Source organism: Salvelinus sp. IW2-2015, linkage group LG5 (genome assembly GCF_002910315.2).
Source record: "Salvelinus sp. IW2-2015 linkage group LG5, ASM291031v2, whole genome shotgun sequence".
NCBI classification, from domain to species: domain Eukaryota; kingdom Metazoa; phylum Chordata; class Actinopteri; order Salmoniformes; family Salmonidae; genus Salvelinus; species Salvelinus sp. IW2-2015.
The window spans coordinates 32,521,434-32,540,766 of NC_036844.1; the positions used below are offsets into that span (position 1 = coordinate 32,521,434).

General features: G+C 43.4%; 1 pseudogene; it reads right to left on the reverse strand.

Moving 5' to 3' along the window:
* Window positions 1-2,243: 2,243 nt before the first annotated feature.
* LOC111963726 (guanine nucleotide exchange factor DBS-like) lies at window positions 2,244-8,569 on the reverse strand (annotated as a pseudogene).
* Window positions 8,570-19,333: the final 10,764 nt, after the last annotated feature.

Consider the following 19,333-nt stretch of genomic DNA (forward strand, 5'->3'; position numbering starts at 1 on the left):
GCAGCAACGACGGGGGCAACAGCGACCAGTGCAACAGCGACGGCGGCAACAGTGGCGGCGGCAGCGGCAACAGTCGCGGCGGCAGCGGCAATACTGGCGGCGGCAACAACAGTGGTGGCGGCAATAACAACAACGGTACCGGCGGTAGCAGTAGCGGTAGCAACTGTATTGTTGGGAGAGAGCTCTCAATGTAAGAATTTCACTGTACTGTTTTACACCTGTTGCATCCTGTGCACATGGCAAATAAACGTTGAAACTTGCAGGACTCCTCAACTCACATTAATGGTCAGAACACTGACACATCACCCCCTACTGGAACAAAACTGCATCACCCTGCACATGCTTATAAAAATAAGCATGTGCAGGGTGATGTAGGGGTTCAACTGACTTCTGGCGTCACCCTGTTGTCATTTATGCAGAATAGAAACACGTTGCTTGGCGCGGTTTGCTTGCTTTTAGCTTTCACACTGAAATGTTAGATATTTACCATAGTAATTGGGGATAATGGGAGTTGTACAAAATGAGGTTGTTGTAACAAATAAAGTGCACAAGGAAAATGTACAATAGCATGTTTTGGCACATAACCTGGTACTGATACAGAATGTTCAAATCTGATATGGCCTCTCTCATGAACTATGATGGGTATATACAAATGTAAAAAATATTGAGATTGATTGACTTGTACTGTAACAGAAGTAAAACAGTCCCTTTCTAAGTAAATATTCATAGTGGACTAGAAACAGTTCATGCATCTCATCCACATGGAGATCCTACGGCTCTGATGATTTGCAGTTCTTTGAGGTGATGCTGCCTGGGGTTGAAGAGCAGTTCTTGGTGATGTGATGCTGCCTGGGGTTGAAGAGCATTTCTTTGTGATGTGATGCTGCCTGAGGTTGAAGTGCAGTTCTTTGAGGTGATGCTGCCTGGGGTTGAAGAGCATTTCTTTGTGATGTGATGCTGCCTGAGGTTGAAGTGCAGTTCTTTGAGGTGATGCTGCCTGGGATTGAAGAGCAGTTCTTTGTGATGTGATGCTGCCTGAGGTTGAAGTGCCGTTCTTTGAGGTGATGCTGCCTGGGTTTGAAGAGCATTTCTTTGTGATGTGATGCTGCTTGGGATTGAAGAGCAGTTCTTTGAGGTGATGCTGCCTGGGATTGAAGGGCAGTTCTTTGTGATGTGATGCTGCCTGGGGTTGAAGAGCAGTTACTTGTTGTGATGTTGATGCTGCATGGGTTGAAGAGCAGTTCTTTGAGGTGATGCTGCCTGCGATTGAAGGGCAGTTCTTTGTGATGTGATGCTGCCTGGGTTGAAGAGCAGTACTTTGTGATGTGATGCTGCATGGGGTTGAAGAGCAGTTCTTTGAGGTGATGTTGTGAGCTGCCTGGGGTTGAAGAGTAGATTCGGTCCATTACCTTGTGCTTAGGTTGATTGTGGTAGGGTTATACCCTAACATTGCAGGGCAACACTTGCACCCTCTGGAGAAAATATAGGAACATGTCCATGTGGTTTATTGTCTTGGTATTAATATGGTCTCAATTATTTCATTGGTGGAGATGAAATAGTTGACCCTTCAGATCCTGTCATTTGATTGATGGCTGGTCTATCTCTGGCAGCAAGTTTAAGGTTGATTGATGGCTGGTCTTCTCTGGCAGCAAGTTTAAGGTTGATTGATGGCTGGTCTGTCTCCGCCAGCAGGTTTAATGTTGATTGATGGCTGGTCTGTCTCCGCCAGCAGGTTTAAGGTTGATTGATGACTGGTCTGTCTCTGGCAGCAGGTTTAAGGTTGATTGATGACTGGTCTGTCTCCGGCAGCAGGTTTAAGGTTGATTGATGGCTGGTCTGTCTCTGGCAGCAAGTTTAAGGTTGATTGATGACTGTCTTTCTCTGGCAGCAGGTTTAAGGTTGATTGATGACGGTCTGTCTCCGGCAGCAGGTTTAAGGTTGATTGATGACTGGTCTGTCTCTGGCAGCGAGTTTAAGGTTGATTGATGACTGGTCTGTCTCTGGCAGCAGGTTAAGGTTGATTATTTGGACTGCGTCTGTCTCTGGCAGCAGGTTTAAGGTTGATTGATGACTGGTCTGTCTCCGGCAGCAGGTTTAAGGTTGATTGATGACTGGTCTGTCTCCGGCAGCAGGTTTAAGGCCTCTAGAGACTGCAGGCAATATGAACATGGATGGGAATGATAGCAGCACGACGACAGTTGTGTCTTTGTGTCCGGACTGAGGATGGATGGCACATGGTTCATTCAGAGAGAGCTGAGCTTCCTGGTTGTCTCATTTCCTGAAAGAGTAAGCAAAACATATAGGTTGTAAGATTATTGCGCAGGGATGAGGACATCTTATTCATCCATGCTAATATAACAGGAACAGTGATCTTTAGTAGTGGTTCATGGGGAACCCCTCACCTCCCTTCCTGCATGAGTGGTCTTGGCCACTCTCTCCCAGAATCCTGTGGAGGTTATCAGCTGAGACCCGCTCCTCATCACAACGACTGACATTCCTCACACCTGCAGAGAGAGAACCAGGAGTACTAGAGTAACAACAATTAACAGTAAGCGTGGTAGTGATATTAGTACTGGGCCTTCTCACTTCCCTACAGTGTCCTGATGCAGCAGCTGGATGACATCACCGCACTTAATGATGAGGTCAGCTGTACTACACACACTACTTTCTCCCAGGGCCCTGCGAGAGGAACGCATGTGACCTTAAGACCTGTAATAAACACAGATTGACAATAGCATCATATTTTACACAGTGCACTGTCTGACATTATTGACAATTACTTCCGCAACTGTTTTACAGAACAATAACACTCCAATGACGTTTAGACTGGCTCACCAGTGGAGTAGTGTGGTCATCCTCGTCAGACTCTGACAGGTTGGACAAGCCAGTGGTGCTCCAGGCCTACGGACCCCTCAAAGATGTTCACTGAGTGGGAGGTGTCAGGCCAACCTACGTTTGACAGAGAGAACCTCTAAAATACAACCACCTCACACGGCAAAGGCCTCACTACTTACTATACATATCCACCTAAATGTCACTTATACTAGACACTTACAAAACAATTCATATAGAATACCTTTCCACTGACTACACAAACTAAATTCCACAGTAACATGCTAGAGTTTCCAGTGGAAACCTCACGAACAGGCCCATCTTATAGACATAGAGTATGCTCTACTACTAAAGTGAGTTGGTGTGACAAAATGGCTGCTGTTTCCCACGCTGGCTCACTGCGTCGGTTATTGTGCCAGGGCTGGGGGGAGAAGACCCCGGGGTCTGTGAGGACGGGGCTGGTGCGTCCTAACGGTGCGGCCTCCTCCGTACTTAGGGACTGGTCTGGGATATTACTGTGAGGAAGGACATCAAAACAATCTGAGGAGCCAGCGATCTGCCCGGGACTCCTTGACATGCACACCGTCGTACGAGTCGGACTGTCTCGAGTTACAAAGGAACGGGGCAGAAAAAGAATATCCACATGGTCACAGGTTTGGCCTCAGGCACCTTATCCTCTAGATCCACCAAACTCAACCCTGGACCTCCAAGCCAGTTTCACTGCTTTGTTTCATTGTTCCCCTCTAATCAGGGACTGATTTAGACCTGGAATACCAGATGTGTGCAATTAATTATCAGGTAGAACAGAAAACCAGCAGGCTCTGGACCTCGTAGGGTCAGAGTTCAATATCCCTGCTCTAGATCACACCACACAAACAATCCTGACATCACATTTAAGTCATTTAGCAGACGCTCTTATCCAGAGCGACTTACAAATTGGTGCATTCACCTTATGAAATCCAGTGGAACAACCACTTTACAATAGTCAGTAAGTTGAAGATGAGTTGAAACCAAGTTATGATGGAAATCCACAGCAAACAAACCCACATGCTACGACCAATTACATTTAAAAAAATGTCCATGAAATCTGAATGGTCTCTTTGTTCACTATGCAAATTGTAAAATGGAGAGATGAGAGGACATGAGAGGACATGCAAAGAGCATCACCTGTCAGTAGATGGAGGAGAAAGAGGAGTCTTCTCTAAGATTTGAATAGGGGGAATGTCTTCGGAGAGAGAGGGGGAGAGGGAAAGGGAGGGGGGGCAGAGGGCAGATAAAAGGGACTTTAAAAATCCAAGTAGTTTAACCAAACTACTAGCATGCAGACAGCATGCAGACAGACACCACAATAGAGGACATGGGGAACAAATACCCAACATGGAAGCTAACAGACAAGTAGATCCAAAGTAGAAACCTTGGTTGGTGAGTATTTTCCTGATCTCTGTGAGCCAGGCAATCTTGATCTGGACTGTCGGGGCCCCAGGAACACAATCACAGGGAACAGTACTGTGTGCGTCAGTGAGTCAAGAAGACCAAACAGAGACCACTCTGTCACTTGCCAAAACTCAGACTAGACAGAGCGCAAAATAATCAAAATCAAATGATCACTGATCTGGCCCTCACCTGATCAACATACACCTCCTTTCTGCCACTGTACCAGAGCTCAAACTTTTCCACATCTCATTTGARGTTCTCTGTGATCCCAACAGCACTCATCTGCAGAGAAAACACAATTAACCATTGAAAGCGTAATGATTGTCCCTCAATAAAATTGAACATGTGGGTTCATATGATAAGAGCAGCAGTACTAGTAGTGCCCTCCCAGCATTACCTTCAGGCAGCGCTCGAAGCTGTAGAAGGGGGTGCGGTCGTGGTCCTCCCCATGCTCCTCATGGCGCTTGCAGAAGAGCAGAGCGTGCTCATGCAGGAAGAGGTGCCTCTGCATGGGCTTGAAGTGGGTCAGCTCCTTCATCCGCGTGGGGCCCCTCTTATGGCTGATCCACACACTGAAGGAACCCTGCAGCAGCACCCGCCACAGGTCACTCAGCTCGTCCTGGGTACGCAGCCAGACACAACACAACCCAGCATGGTGGGATATGGTAGGACACAATTATTACAAAATTCACTTTGCAATAATTAGGAAAAATTATTCTTTCTCGCTAAGTCACTCATATGGTCTCTCACTCACACTCTTTACCTCATACCCTGTGATGGTGATCTGGTACACTGAGTATTTGACAGACTTGTGGAGATCCAACATGGCCTCTAGTGCCCCCTGCAGCTCAAATATATACTCACTGTCCACGCTGTGCTTCTACAGCTCCTGCTGGGAAAGACAGGAGCCCAGAGGTCCAATGTGTTACAATGGCAATGTCACAATGTTAAAACTCATACATGAACCATCTAAGTCAAGATGTTGTTGGCTGAGCCCAAGCCCTACTGTACCTTCAGTAGCAGCTGGTACTTAGTCAGCCTCTGGACTGGCTTTAGGAGGTATGAGTTCAACCCCAGTTTGTGATCCAGCTTTTTCTCACACTCCTACAAAGGATGGAGATGGAAACAGTGGCGACCCATGCCTGTTTTGTATGTTAATTTGGCATTAATACGTGTCACATATCAGTTTGCAAACAATGTAAAAAATATATAAAATCATTGAGTTAATAAAGCRMRATACAAACATGGTCTCTTTTTTGCTTTCTTAAGGCAGCTCCAAAATGCAGGTGTTTAAGCCTAGATCAGTGCTTTCTATGGRGGTGGGGCAGCCAGCGGAAAARACGGCACGTAGGGGTTGGTAATGTTCTCTAGTTGCGCCGTGATTGGCTCAGTGTTCTGTCACTCATGGGGACACTACMTCACCACAAAATCGACAGAGAGAGCTCGAAAATTCAAGCCCCRTGGGTGCTGCCATAGAGTTACATTAGAAGTGCCCATCCAAGAAGGCTCAAAGTCATTGGCCACAGATAAAATGACGTCAAATCACGTTATATATACCGTAGCTTWMATTGGACTGATCATGTCAACATCTTACTTTCAAAATCTTAGCTAYRAGTCATCATCATGAATCAAGTCGACAATCTACTGCAAATCCTTTTTAATCCTTGTCATATGAAGAAAAATTATAGATAAAACGTATTGGTGCTCATCAGCCATTGGACATAAACATTAGACAACAAGTTGGACATTTTAAATTCAACAATGAGTGGTTTGGAAGGAATCAGTGGCTAACTCAGTGTTGCTAAGCAATCACTAGCCTACTATTCAGTGTTGTGGATGTGTGGTCCAAGTCTGGGTTTAAAGGTCTCTTTTCCAAGCTTAAAAGGATAAACATTCAACACCATGGGCCAGAAAAGTTTGAATACATTGGCCATGCAGTCAATCCAGAATGACTTCTGCCGWGTTAAAAACAACTGGAAAGTCGGAACTTGGAAATCTCAGACTTCAGTGAGTTCAAGACAACTGGGAATTCAGAAAAAAATTATCTCCAACTGGGAAAATAAGTTTTGAACGGTCATCCAACTCGGAATTCCAAGTCGGAAACTCTGGCCTCTTTCTAGAGCTCCGACCTGAAGACCACTGACGTCATGATTCAACCTTGTTCTTTTCAGAGTTCCCAGTTGTATTGAAAGCACCATAAATACAGAGAATGACAGACTTTGATGACAAAGATTGATGGCAAAATTTGCCCACAAGGACTGCCTTGCCACCTTCCTGTTCAAGTGAGCACAACAAGATGAMTCCAAAAATGGCTGCATAAATGATGTAATATGCCAGGAAGATATGTATACTGTAGCTAAGAAAGTAATACAAAGTGTATGTTGTYTAGTAAGCTGTTAGTAGCCCATGTGCCTCACCCTAATCATTTGGTCCCTTTCCCCCTCATKATTTAGCCTACTGTCCTGACTTGGTGGTGCACATGTAGCCTATAGCCTGTTTAGAGAAATGTAATCATTGAAAATTGTAGGAGCTTTCATTGTCTGCTCATATGCCATTTATTTATCCTACGGTTCTGACTTGGTATACAGGGAGAATACTGTAAGAATGGCCCATGTTCTGAATTCTGTCGCTGTACATTTAAAAAGTGCTGAACAAATAGTTATATTGACTACGTCCGTCCTAGCTCGCTCATTAATGTCTTYATCGAAAATATGGATTGCCTCTTCTCCGCTTGTCATCCTCTTATGCCATAGTTTGTACATCTCAATTGTCAYTAGAAACAACATTTGTTRAAGGAAGTCAGCCATATCAGCTATGTTTRTTAAAAGGCAGTAAATGAGGCTGAATGAACTATTTCGCTGCCWGACAGAGCTCCGCTGATAACCAGGTGTAGCAGCGGTAATGATTCACTCCATGGTGCTGAAAAGAAAGCTCTGCTTTTGGGACAGCTTTATGTAGACCCTAACAGTTTGTGGGCACCATTTGTTACCGTTATAGTGCAATTCATGTATTTGTTTGTGTTGTGTTGTGGCTTTGCTGGCATGCCCCACCAAGATTTACATGCTAAAATCGCCACTGGACGGAAATATTGAAGAAARGTCTCAAATTTATCCAGAAGACACACATTTGTCAAAACTATAACTTCAAATAAAAAATAAATCAACGTTTTATCAATAGATGAAAGGGTATTTAAAAGCAGAAAGTAAGTAGAAGTGCATCTCTGGTCAATAAAAAAGCTTGACAGTGCACTTAGCGAGAGTACCTGGATGAATGGCCAAGCAGAACACTGTCTCCATAGCAACTCACAGTGTGGCTTGTTCTGACAGTAGCGCTCGTACACCTGAAACTTTTCTTTCTGAAACGACAGAGAAATATCAATAGAATGTCTGTAGATGGTTACAGTGGTCTCTGACTGATGACCTCATACCACATGCTGACAGTAGGTCAGAGAGGGGTGATCACAAGCTTGCTCACCCGTTGTAGAAAGCAGGCTCCAACCCTCTGAGGAGTTTCCAGGCACTCCTCCAAGTCCTGGAGGAAGGTCCTGCAGAGAGGAGGAGGGGCGGACATGGCAGGCTTAACTTCAATCAATACACTATTCACTCTGTAAAAAATGAGTCAGAGCTTCTGCTCATCAGTGCCTCGGTGTGTGTGTGTGTGTGATAGAGACAGAGAAAGAAAGAGTATATCTGTGTGATTGTGTTTACATCCTTGTCTGCTGTGGAATTTGTAGATCTCTGGCATATTTCCAAAGAGAACAGGGTTATCCATCTCCGCTCTATAACCCTAGAGAAATTGAGACTTTTTTTTATCCTGTACCCTTTGGGATGGTTTGTGTGTCTGTGCAACTGTCAAATGAAACACCTTACCAGCAAGAGAGAGAGCAGCTCCTCAACATAGATCCTCTCTGTCTCAATAAGCTCTTTCATTATGTGTCTGAAGACACAGAGCACAGTCAGCAAGATGCACAGAGAGAAAGAGCGAGACAGAGAGAGACAGAGAAGCACCAGTAAGGGGAATTGCTTTATTAAATTAAATGATGTGACCCTGATGAAACATTCTAGYCAGATAACAGAKAGATAAACAGGTGTTGAAACCAAACTGGAGTTGGACAGTACATGCAGACTGATGTTGAGTGGGGTGTGGTGCTGTTTCACCGTTTCAGCTGGACTGGGCTCTCCTCTCCCCTCTGGCTGTAGGAGAGACAGCCGCGGTTCTCCTCATGATCATGCAGCACCTCTATCTGGAGAGGAGAGACCGGAGAGGACACAAGTATTGTGTCAGKATGGAGTTTAGTCAACATGACAAGCTGATGAATGATAAACTTCTCTAGAGCACATAGACCATGTGGAGGACAGACAAAAATATGTTATACCACACTGGAAAAAATGCTAATACTATTCACATCAAAATCAAATCAAATCAAATGTATCTGTCACATACACATGGTTAGCAGATGTTAACAAGTGACATCATTAAGGGATTATAGCTTTCACCTGGATTCACCTGGTCAGTCTATGTAACAGAAATAGCAGGCAATCCTAATGTTTTGTACACTCAGTGATGTTTTTTTTGCTATAAATCAGCGTATAACAAAACGACATCCTCTTTCCTCCATAGTTTATTAACCAGCAGCATACATTACAGTGGGCTGCACTGCTGTGAAACACCTTGCTCACATGCCTTGTGGTGAACTACAGAGCAAATACAGTGTATCAGTTATTTTTGCTAACTTTACGAATGATACAGACTGATACATACAGACATCTGTTTAAGTAGAAAAGCAATTAGGGTACTGAAATAATATTTTGAGGTTCATAGAATATTCATGAGCTCTCAATTAAAATAGATTCCACTGATGATAACCTCCTACAACTACAACTTACACTAGGCTATATATTACTCTTCAATGCCTAAAGAGCTGTATTATACACACCCTTCCCACTGATCAAAAACGTTGTTTCCACGTAATGTCAACCAAAAATGCAACATGGTGACATTGAATCAACATGGAAAACTGATTGGATTTGCAAAAAGTAATCAATGTAAGGAAATCTCGTATTTTTTTATCTAACTTTTAACCTAAATCCATTGACAGTGTTTTTAGTTGATTTCACGTTGAATTCCCGTTAGTTGACAACTCAACCAAATGAAAATCAAAACTATAAGTTTAACTGACGTCTGTATCCAGTGTCATTGAAATGTCCAACCCCTCGCATTTCCAAGCACATGTATATAACACGTGTAAACTATTTTTTCATTCACACTTACTAGAACACACACAAATTCAAGTGTTATCTTGCATCTGGGTATACCTAACGTCGCATGCGATTTCTAGCCTGATGCAGCAATAGTGCACATCCCTGGCGAGGATTATTCTCATCGCTATGCTGCAATAGACATCCTTTTCCTAATTTGGGGAAACATCCAAAAAATTGCCCAGCTAGGCAGGGCTGTAACACAGCAGTGTCCGTGTTGGTAGCTAGGCAGGGCTGTAACACTGCAGTGTCCGTGTTGGTAGCTAGGCAGCGCTGTAACACTGCAGTGTCCGTGTTGGTAGCTAGGCAGCGCTGTAACACTGCAGTGTCCGTGTTGGTAGCTAGGCAGCGCTGTAACACTGCAGTGTCCGTGTTGGTAGCTAGGCAGCGCTGTAACACTGCAGTGTCCGTGTTGGTAGCTAGGCAGCGCTGTAACACTGCAGTGTCCGTGTTGGTAGCTAGGCAGCGCTGTAACACTGCAGTGTCCGTGTTGGTAGCTAGGCAGCGCTGTACACTGCAGTGTCCGTGTTGGTAGCTAGGCAGCTAGGCAGCGCTGTAACACTGCAGTGTCCGTGTTGGTAGCTAGGCAGCGCTGTAACACTGCAGTGTCCGTGTTGGTAGCTAGGCAGCGCTGTAACACTGCAGTATCCGTGTTGGTAGCTAGGCAGCGCTGTAACACTGCAGTGGAAGAAGGATGGAAGAAGAAGAAAGCTGAAAACAGTTTAAAGACACTACTTTGAAAATGTACAAAGACATGTTACAAACTACACTTAGAGGCCCAAGAGCATTTCACAGAGAATATCTAGCCTACCACTATACCATAATGATTTACACACATAACATAACATTTCACAGAGTATATCTAGCCTACCACTATACCATAATGATTTACACACATAAGATAATGGGCCATGTTTGGCGCCAAGTATGGATCCTGAACATGATCTTCATCCCAATCTGTCATTTCATTTAAACATAGAATTTAATTGTTAAGCAATCAACTTAAACTTAAAAAAATTCTGTTATTCGTTTAACGGGGCACTTCAGAATCACTTTATGCATGGTCTTTCCCGCCAAATGCTACTTGACAAATATCTCTCACTTTTCATTTGTTTTGGAATACAGAGGGGCTGGTCTGATACTTTTAACTTTTTAACTTTCCTCCACTTGAATTAATGTCCCATGGCCATCATGAATAATTAAACCATTAATTCTTCAGTAAATAGAAACATTAAGCTGAGGTTATTGATCCTCCTGTCCTCTCTAACTCTCTGTAAATGTTATTCTTTAGGATTGTCCCAGTATTTATAGCATTGCAATGTCATTTTCTAACACAGTCGCTATTGTGGTTGGGGCTATAGATTGGGATCTGTGCAGCTCCATTCACCTTTTATCTGTATTGATTGGTTAGGCCTGCGGTCATGTTAACAATTCCTCATACAAGCATCTGGTTTATGAAACTTTATTGAGTACTTAGTTTACAAGGTCTGCTAAATATGATGCATTTTGCTATCATCTAAAGTGATTGATTACACACTATAGGCAGCTCATTGCTGTAACGTATACACAGGGAGTCAAGAGGCAGGTGAGTTTAATAATAATAATCATAACCATGACGATAATACCAAACAGGCGCAGCATACTGAGCGTAACCAAAACCAATACTGCCTGATGACAGAGACAACTGAGGGCTACATGAAGGGAGAGTTATCAGGGTGATGATGCAGTCCAGGTGTTCGTAACGATGGGGAGGTGTGAGCAATGATGGATGCCAGGTGTGAGCAATGATGGTTGCCAGGTGTGAGCAATGATGGTTGCCAGAACCAGTGGTTAGTAGACCGGCGACGTCGAGTGCCTGGAGGGGGGGAGCAGGAGTAGGCATGACAGTTGTTTATTGTTTAGCGCCTTCCCCATTTTCCTTGGCACATTTCCTTATCACACACATATACACTGTACATAACTCAATTAATCTCTCTCTCTCTCTCTCTCGTTCTTTTTCTTTCTCCCTTTCTCTCTCCCTCTCTCCCTCTCTCATTCTCTTTCTCTCTCCCTCCCTCTCTCCCTCTCTCTCTCGTTCTCATTATCTCTCYTTCTCTCTCGTTCTCTCTTTCGTTCTCTTTCTCTCTCTCTCTTTCTCTCATTCTCTTTCTGCCTCTCTCTCTCTTTCTCTCTCTCTCAATTCAATTTCAATTTAAGGGGCTTTATTGGCATGGGAAACATATGTTTACATTGCCAAAGCAAGTGAAATAGATAATAAATAAAAGTGAAATAAACAATAAAAAATCTACAGTAAACATTACACTCACAAGTTCCAAAATAATGTAATGATGTGCAAATAGATAAAGTACAAAAGGGAAAATAAATAAACATAAATATGGGTTGTATTTACAATGGTGTTTGTTCTTCACTGGTTGCTCTTTTCTTGTGGCAACAGGTCACACATCTTGCTGCTGTGATGCACACTGTGGGGAGTTCATCAAAATTGGATTTGTTTTCAAATTCTTTGTYGGTCTGTGTAATCTGAGGGAAATATGTGTCTCTAATATGGTCATACATTTGGTAGGAGGTTAGGAAGTGCCGCTCAGTTTCCACCTCATTTTGTGGGCAGTGTGCACATAGCCTGGCTTCTCTTGAGAGCCAGGTCTGCCTACGGTGGCCTTTCTCAATAGCAAAGCTATGCTCACTGAGTTTGTACATAGACAAAGCTTTCCTTAAGTTTGGGTCAGTCACAGTGGTCAGGTATTCTGCCACTGTGTACTCTCTGTTTAAGGCCAAATAGCATTCTAGTTTGCTCAGTTTTTTTGTMAATTCTTTCCAATGTGTCAAGTAATTATCTTTTTGTTTTCTCATGATTTGGTTGTGTCTAATTGTGTTGCTGTCCTGGGGCTCTGTGGGGTGTGTTTGTGTTTGTGAACAGAGCCCCAGGAACAGCTTGCTTAGGGGACTCTTCTCCAGGTGCATTTCTCTGTAGGTGATGTCTGTTCTGGAAGGTTTGGAAATCGCTTCCTTTTAGGTGGTTGTAGAATTGAACTGCTTTTTTTCTGGATTTTAAACATTAGTGGGTATTGACCTAATTCTGCTCTGCATGCATTATTTGGTGTTTTACATTGTACACAGAGGATATTTTGGCAAAATTCTGCATGCAGAGTCTCAATTTGGTGTTTGTCCCATTTTGTGAATTCTTGGTTGGTGAGCGATGTGAGAGAAAAATTACGTATTTACCTGATTTGTTTAATATTAATAGTTAACAACTATATGCTTAACAAATAGTGAGAGATATTCATGACTACTAATGCATTGCCTATGTAAAGTGTTGGTTCCTCTCTTCCACAGTCACTCCCCGCAGCTGGCCTAGGCATGTAGACAAGGACATTCTATGCAACTACGGGATAGAGCTAACTTGAGGGACAGAACAACCTGTTATTGTTTCCAATCATCTTTGCTTCTGAGTAACTTGGTCACATGGCATAAGACAAAGAGCCTCTGAGAGTGACCACAGTTCTTCAGTCCCTCCTGTTCTTTTACTGTCTTCCAAGGGCACATCTGTGTGGAGATATGAAGAGAACAGAGGCTGTGTGGAGATATGAAGAGAACAGAGGCTGTGTGGAGATATGAAGAGAACAGAGGCTGTGTGGAGANCAGAGGCTGTGTGGAGATATGAAGAGAACAGAGGCTGTGTGGAGATATGAAGAGAACAGAGGCTGTGTGGAGATATGAAGAGAACAGAGGCTGTGAGGAGATATGAAGAGAACAGAGGCTGTGTGGAGATATGAAGAGAACAGAGGCTGTGTGGAGATATGAAGAGAACAGAGGCTGGCTTGGTAGATAAAGGAGTAACGGATCTGGCTTTGTCACTTGTTTGTGCGCTATGATGGATGCATGACTGAATTCAGTGCTGGTAATATGAGAGGGTGGGGAAAGTTATGTAGCCTATATAGTCTGTGATGACTTTGTGAGATGAAAAAGGTGCAATGCTTCTCTAACCAAAGAGTTTCAGCAACAAGGATAGCAGCGGAATTCCTGTGGTGTGACGTTCAGAACCACATGAAATTGGACAGCGAGTGACTGTGAGGCAGTGCAGAGCATCCACTCCACAACAACCTCAGCTTTGTAAATAATAGGGACTACACCTGTAAAAGAGACTCCTCAAGGTACAGTACTATGGTTAAGTGTCTTGCTCAAGGGCCACATCAACAGATTCTACACCTAGTCTGCTCAGGGATTCGAACCAGCGACCTTTACTTACAGGTCCAACGGTCTTGCTTGCCCTTGCCAAGCCAGTGGACATATTTAGAATGCAGGATGCCAGCTTCCTGACCGCGTCGAGTCAAACATCTCTACCAGTCCTCCTGTCTGGCACAGTGCCTTACAGAAAGAGAGAGAATGAAATGTTCTTCATGCCTGATCAGGACTTGTGGCGTTCTGGAAGCAAGGTTTCCCAGTCCCCAGGTGTCTTGTCTATCTATAGCAGTCTGAATTGATTAAGAGATAAATCTCCCTCAATCTGTCTGCCGTCTCACTTAGTCTGTAATTGGATTGTGTTGCGGATCAGAGTTGGGTTCCAAGAGACTCCCAGTTAAACTCACAGGGGAATCTTTTGAGAGGTTGGCTATGATGGGGCACGCCGGAGAAGCATCAGATAGGCATCCTACACTCTTAAAACAAAAAGGTGCTATCTTGTACCTAAAAGTGTTATTCAGCTGTCCCCATAGCAGAACCCTTTGAAGAACCCTTTATGGTACCAGGTAAAACATTTTTGGTTCCAGGTAGAGCCCTTTTGGGTTACATGTAAAACCATTTTCACAGAGGGTTCTATATGTAACCCCAAAGGAGTCTACCTGGAACCAAACTGGGTTCTATCTGGAACCAAAAGGGTTCTCCTATGGGGACAGCCGTTTGTAACTATTTTTTCTAATAGTGTACCGACTGGCACTGCACTCTCTGGCATTGCAAATGTATTGAGACTGTGGCAGTTGTTGTTGCCCACAAAAGCCCACAAAATCAAACACAGATATTTACAAACTCCACAGGTACTTGGAAACTCCAGGGCTACTTGTACACTTAGTATTGGAAATAATGGCTACAGTATAGAATAATATCTGGCACCTCTTTCTAGGCATTCTTAGTCTGGCTGATACCAAACTTGTGTTATACCATGTGGGCTATATCAACCAGCCTAAGTCATCCAGGGTATGTTTAAGCAATAAGGCCTGGGGGGGTGTGGTATATMGSCKATATACCACAAACCCCTGAGGTGCTTTATTGCTTTTATAAACTGCTTACCAGCGTAATTAGAGCAGTAAAAATAAATGTTTTGTCATACCCGTGGTATATGGTCTGATGGCTTTCAGCCAATCAGCATTCAGAGCTCGAACCACATGGTTTATAATTGAAAATAGAAAATGTCACATCTTACTGTATATGTCACTCATCTAAACTGACTTCCAGATCCACATGACATCAATAGTTGTACTACGAAAACTTCACGTGTCATATGAGTACATAGACCTGATTGAGTTTGGGGCCTTTCACAGAGGTTGTCAGGATGATGCAGAGGAAGTCCTTGTATCATATTTCTGGCTTCTTCTGCTGCAGAGAACAGGTGGTAGGATCCCTAAATCCAATGAGATGAGATGAGAAGGCTTCCAGGAGTCAAATGTTGGCCCAGTGGAGTTGTTAGAGTTGAGCTCAAACATTGCGTGTGTGTGACAGAGAGAGACAGAGAGGGGATGTGACAGTATTTTAAAGGTTTGGGGGAGTATAACATGGTAAGTGAATGGTATATAGCTGGATGTTATGTCAATGAAGTGCACACCACATCTGAACTCACGCACCACTTTAAAAATATTTGCCTCCAGAACAAGTATTTAAGACAGAGCTTAACGGTAAGGGGATTACCTTAATTACAAAGAACTTTACTATAGCAGTATCCACTCCCATGACTACAGATATAGACGCCCTATAACGTCACCTGAAATCAGAAACAAATCAAGGCAAGGCCAGGAGGTTGTGCCCTTGTGAGACGTAGGAGAACTCAACAGGATAACCAGACAAGGTAGAGAACACCATTCATAACAGTAACACTAAGTAAGGAAGGCAGCCTTGATGCATGTTTTTTTCGAAGAACCCTAAATATTGGAGACTTAGCACACTCTGTTCAAAGATGGACGACAAAACTCACAACTAGCAATGAAAACTGACTGGCAAATAGATGACATTCATTTTCAAGCAGAAACATCTTCATAAACATTATTTCTTCCTCATTCAAACATAGATTTCAATGTCTTTCAAAGCTGTCACTTCAACACACGACTGAAACTTAATGGTCTTGGTGTGTGAATAACAGGAGCGAGTTTTAAAGTTATCTCAATCGACTTATGTTTTAATTGGTTTCCAACAAAGGTGTTAGCCTTGGTGCCTGGGTAATTATTGGTGTTAGGGTTAGTGGTAGGGTTGCTATCAGAACACTCCCTCCCTGCAAGGACGTGCAGGTCTACGTACCTTAACAGATGTTCCATGGAATTACTTGAAAAGTGACCCTTGGACACACAATGAAGTACCTGGTGATGTTACTGTAATGAGGTTAAATTATATTAAGAATGAACAGTTTTTGCATGTTTTATTGGTGTTAGGGTTAGTGGTAGGGTTGCATCTGCCGGAGTACAGTTATTAAAGGACCAAGAGGGTTCGATTTAGGATGGTCATAGGGATACTATGTCACATTTTTGTGAAAAATAAATACAATACCATATTTCCATCCGTAATTCAGAATAGTTTAGTAATTGATTCAGAATTAAAAACACATTTATTCAAATTGCAAAATGTGAGGAATTTAATTTGTCAACTGTGCCATCTATTTTGTGAAGTGCACCTATCCCTCCTGCAGCAAAGCACCCCCACAACATGATGCTGCCACCCCCGTGCTTCATGGTTGGGATGGTGTTCTTCGGCTTGCAAGCCTCCCCTGTTTTCCTCCAAACGTAACGATGGTCATTATGGCCAAAAAGTTTTATTTTTGTTTCATCAGACCAGAGGACATTTCTCCAAAAGTACGATCTTTGTCCCCATGTGCAGTTGCAAACCGTAGGCTGGACTTTTTATGGCGGTTTTGGAGCAGTGGCTTCTTCCTTGCTGAGCGGCCTTTCAGGTTATTTCGATATAGAACTCGTTTTACTGTYGATATAGATACTTTTGTACCTGTTTCCTCTAGCATCTTCACAAGGTCCTTTGCTGTTGTTCTGGGATTGATTTGCACTTTTCGCACCAAAGTACGTTCATCTCTAGGAGATAAAACGCGTCTCCTTCCTGAGCGGTATAACGGCTGCGTGGTCCCATGGTGTTTATACTTGCGTACTATTGTTTGTACAGATGAACGCGGTACCTTCAGCCGTTTGGAAATTGCTCCCAAAGATGAACCAGACTTGGCTAAATTCTTTTGATTTTGCCATGATGTCAAGCAAAGAGGCATTGAGTTTGAAGGTAGGCCTTGAAATACATCCACAGGTACACCTCCAATTCACTCAAATTATGTGAATTGGCCTATCAGAAGCTTCTAAAGCCATGACATCATTTTCTGGAATTTTCTAAGCTGTTTAAAGGTACGGTCAACTTAGTGTATGTAAACTTCTGACCCACTGGAATTGTGATACAGTGAATTATAAGTGAAATAATCTTTCTGTAAACAATTGTTAGAAAAATTACTTGTGTCATGCACAAAGTAGATGTCCTAACCAACTTGCCAAAACTATAGTTTGTTAACAAGAAATTTGTGGAGTGGTTGAAAAACTAGCTTTAATGACTCCAACCTAAATGTATGTAAACTTCCAACTTCAACTGTATAGATAGACATGATATAAGCCTTATAATGAGACACTAGGTAAGTTTCCATGAACTTGTCCAGTGATTTCTTGTCAACAGTTAGAAAGTTAGCATGGAAAGTAGATTGCCTGCCAATTCCCTGCCATGTTGCCTTTCCATTAAACTGCGTTGTGTCGATAAAAACAGCTGAATGTAATGACGTCACAAGTAACGCCTAACACCTTTTCTCATTAACCTAGTTGAGTATGTTGAATAAAGTGGTTGAAGTGTTTCCATTATCCATTTAGGCAAATTGAGCATTAATAAAGTGGCGACAGCCTGTATGCCGTCCCACAAATTTGTTTCATGTCTCAGGTAGCCCGCAAAAGCCAGCATGGATAGAATGCAAGAGGTGACCTAATATTCTTTATAATAATTCTCAATTGCCTACTTATGGCCATGGTCCGTGCCATTGTAGGCACGTAGGCCTAGTAGCGATCAGAAACAATTTTATGGTGAAACTTCCAATTGCAATGTAAAGCAATACATCTTCTTGATGATCCAGGACACATCATAAGCAATTCTTGTCTTGCAAAAAATGTATTTAGTTTTCAATCGAAAAACAGCATTTCCATCATAATTTATCTCAATAACGAAATCTCTACAAAAACCAACCCACCCTTGTTGAACTGATACTTTTTTTTGATCTGCTGTTCTCTTACATTTCCATGAAAAATGTTGCAATGATTTTTTTGCGACATTGCTTTTGTCAATGGAAAACGGCCAAATATTATCCTGGACTAGTGTAATTATTATCTTGGACTGCTATTATTATTATCCTGGACTACTGTTATTATTATCCTGGACTACTATTATTATTATCCTGGACTACTATGACAGGTTCTGCAGGAGAGTCTCAGCAGGGTCAGTGACATCAGAGTGACACAGACAGGTTGCCCTGGCGATTAACATGATTGTGAAGTCTGCTGAAGCTTAGTGTTGGGGCCTCTGAACCAAATCTGGGTTGCGACAGTCATCAATCAGGACCTTGATGGACGACCTGGCAGTCACTACAGTCAATGCCAGGATACAATTGGATTCTGCAAGGGCTGGAGAAGCTGATCGAATGGGCCAGGATGAGCTTCAAGCCTACAAAGTCGAGTTCCATGGTGCTGAAGAAGGGCAAGGTCGTGGAAAGATTAGGCTTCAACATTGCAGGAAAGCCAATCCCAACCATCTCGGAAAAGCCAGTGAAAGGCTTTGGCAAGATATTCAACAGCAGCCTGAACAACTCAACATCAGTTCAAAAGTCTTGTCAAGAGCTTGAGAGCTGGCTGAGCGCGGTAGATCGGTCTGGGCTGCCTGGCAGGTTTAAGGTGTGGATGTATCAGCACGGTATCCTTCTGAGGATACTCTGGGCTCTGCTTATCTACAACGTCCCCATCTCCACTGTCGAGAACTTGGAGAGGAAAGTCAACAGCTATCTCCGGAGGTGACTGCGGTCGACACAGAGTCTGAGCAGCATCGCCCTCTACGAGAACAAGAACAACAAGACAACTGTGAGACCAGACATCACCCTGGTCTCAGAGTCCACAAAGACCATTATCATTCTGGAACTGACAGTCCCTTGGGAAGACCGTCTAGAGGAGGAGTACAAGAAGAGGGCCAAGTACAAGGGACTGGTCATGGACCGCTGGAAGCAGGGTTGGAAGGCACATGCCTATCAAAGTAGGTTGCAGGGGTTTTGCTGGGCAATCCCTTCACAGAGCCTACAGCACACTCAGCATCACTGGAGAGCCATCACCAGCACCAACGAGGCAGCATCACTGGAGAGCCATCACCAGCACCAACGAGGCAGCATCACTGGAGAGCCATCACCAGCACCAACTAGGCAGCATCACTGGAGAGCCATCACCAGCACCAACGAGGCAGCATCACTGGAGAGCCATCACCAGCACCAACGAGGCAGCTGAAAAAGCCACTTGGACGCAAGTCGAGGTCTGATCAACCTT